Here is a 2,842-nt window from a genome sequence, read left to right on the forward strand (position 1 = left end):
CCAGGTGTGTTTTACAATTAGCCTCTTGGCGAAATACCTCGCAATCGGCCCAGGGGACTTCCAGTCCCCTACACTTGGGTGGTTCAGTCAGTTAAATGTCAGACTTCTGCTCAAGTCATGATCTCACAGTCTGTGGGTTTGAGTCCCACATCAAGCTCTGTGCTGCCAACTCAGAGCCTGGAGCCTGCTTTGGAGTCTGAGTCTCCCTCTCTCTCTCTCTCTGCTCTTCCCCCACCAACACTCCATCTCTCTCTTCTTGAAAAATAAATAAACATTTAAAAATAAATAAATAAAAATAAAAACTGGTCTTTATTTCTTGATTTTTGACCAGAACCAGGAGTCTTTCTTTTTTCCTTTCTTTCTTTCACATCTATTTAGTTTTTGAGAGAGAGAGAGAGAGAGTACAAGCAGGAGAGGGGCAGAGAGAAAGACACACACATACACAAAATCAGAAACAGGCTCCAGGCTCTGAACTGTCAGCACAAAGCCCTACATGGGGCTCGAACTCACGGACTGGGAGATCATGACCTGAGCCAAAGTAGGATGCTTAACCGAGTGAGCCACCCAGGTGTCCCCCTTTCTTTCTTGATAACTGAAAATTGTATCTTGAAAACTATGGAAACAGTCTCCCTTGGAATTGTGAACTCCTATGCAAGAAGAAAAACATCTATGAATGCTGTGGGAAGATAATTTTTTCTCTTTGGAATCTTTATTCTAAAGGAAGAACACTGAAAAAAAAATTCTTTGTGTTAACTGAATGGTGAACATGGAAACAACAGCAACAACACAAGAGGAAAGCACTTTGAGAGTTATATTATATCTATTAAGCATGGCCCCATTTTTCATTTCCTTGTGGCTCTTCCTGGAGAAACATGTCCTCCAGAGGCTTTGGTGATATGCATTTATTTGATGTCCTGAGTTGTAGCTTAAACTGTCCCATGAGGGGACTGATATGCTCCTTTCTCATTTAGAACAATTCTTTGTGAGTCTGAAGAAAATTGTGCTATTCGAGATTTTCATTTCCACAGTCGGACTTGAATATTTAACTCCAATTTTATCTTTATTCTTTTTTCTTTTTTTTTTTTCCTCCCCTGGGGATCTGCTTGCATCTTCACATTTAGAAAGACTCTTGGTTCCTGTTTCCAAATTCCATAATACCAAAACAAGCTTGTTGAATAAAATTGTCTTCCTGAGTGGATTGCTTCCAAAAACTGAGATATGAGAAATGAGCAATAGTAACATTACAATGGGAGAAGCTGGAAGACTCTCCTTTAATCAAAAGGCCCTTGTTAGCATCACCGGTAAAAAGACATATTACCACTGTGTAACCCTGATATGATGTAATCACAAAAGCACTTAACTTCTATACTGTTCTACCCCAAATTCCATAGCCTCAGTCTAATGATGGAAAATGTCAAACAAACCAAAACCGAGAAACATTCTACAACATATCTTCAAAATATTGGAGAAATAAAAGAAAAAGAACAGGAAAATAACAGAGCAGAGAGGACTAAGGAAAAATGTCAAATGAATATTATGTTTTATCCTGGTTGCATCCTGGAACATAAATGAGACACTACTGGAAAGGACATTCGTGGAAAAACTGAAAGGTGAATAAACGCTCTAGCACTGCAATAGTATTGTACCATTGTTAATTTCTTAGTTTTAATAAATACACCTTGGTGGTATAAGATGTTAACATCAGGGAAAATCTGTGAAGTGTTTACAGGAACTATACTATTTTTGCAACTCTTACATAAATTCAAATTATTTCAAAATAAAAAAATTTTTTAAAAATATGCTCACTTCAACCTGACATTTCTAGACTGAATTTCCATCTTTGTTTGACATATGTCACATGTCCAGAACATGGCCCTGAACAAAACTCTTATTTCCTCCAGAATTAGAAACTACACAGATAAACCAGTTGCTAAGACTCATTCATCTCACAGTTTTGCAAACTGTCTTTTCTTGGTTTCAATTCTAGTGCTTTTCTGTCTCTGTTGGGGGGTTCTTTTCTTCTTTTGAACCATTAAATGGTAGTTATCTATAGTGGTCTGTCTTAAGCCATATGTTTTTCTCAACCTATGTACAATGCTTGGATGAACTTGTGCTCACGCAGGAGATGATGCTACACATCATTATGATAAATCTCAATTCTCTATGTACAACCCAGGGTCATCTGTTGAGCACCTTTGACGGACTACTGTGTTCCTACATGGGAACACCTTAGGTGTCTTTAATTTAATATATCCACAAAAACTCAAAAACTGGAAATGTTTCTGATCCTGCAATTCCAGATGACACTGGCAGCTCAACTAAAAAATCAGACAAGAATAATACCAGACTCCCTCCACTTAGTCTTAGTAGGACTGAACAAATTTTAATGACACTGACCCTGCCACTTAAAATCAGTCATCTTGCCTCTCATTACTTGCATTTATAATAGTATTTAACTATTTTATACTGTTACCAAGCTTCCTTCAGAAATATTGCCCACTGATCTCTTTAAAACATACATCTGATACTCCAATGTAAAAATATTAAAAAAAAGAAAACCCTCTCACATGCATAAATGAAAGATTGCACACAAAGAACTCACATCTTTTCAAGCTTCAATAGTAAATATTCTGCTACTATGTATTAAATGTTTGTTGGTGGTGTTTGCTTATTTAATACATTCTGTCAAGGACAGAAATTACATGATTTTTTTTTCCCCCCTAGGAAATGTGTCTTGGGTTTTTCCCTTATTATTTTCATTACTTTTTTTTTTCTCTTCTTTCTTTGATGGTGGGGGTGGTTATGTTTAAATGAAGTTGCTTTTACAACACCAAAGACTTAA

At 36.8% G+C, this 2,842-nt stretch overlaps 1 long non-coding RNA gene across 1 annotated transcript in view; it reads left to right on the top strand.

Annotated features, from left to right (window-relative positions):
• Positions 1-1,406: 1,406 nt before the first annotated feature.
• The window catches only part of LOC115306168, a 4,508-nt gene continuing 3,072 nt past the window's right edge, over positions 1,407-2,842 (top strand). Inside the window, exon 1 of the long non-coding RNA XR_003915218.1 lies at positions 1,407-1,610. This is a non-coding gene — a long non-coding RNA (uncharacterized LOC115306168). The remainder of the gene's footprint in view (positions 1,611-2,842) is intronic.

The sequence above is a fragment of the Suricata suricatta genome, chromosome 2 (assembly GCF_006229205.1).
Source record: "Suricata suricatta isolate VVHF042 chromosome 2, meerkat_22Aug2017_6uvM2_HiC, whole genome shotgun sequence".
In the NCBI taxonomy this organism is placed as follows: domain Eukaryota; kingdom Metazoa; phylum Chordata; class Mammalia; order Carnivora; family Herpestidae; genus Suricata; species Suricata suricatta.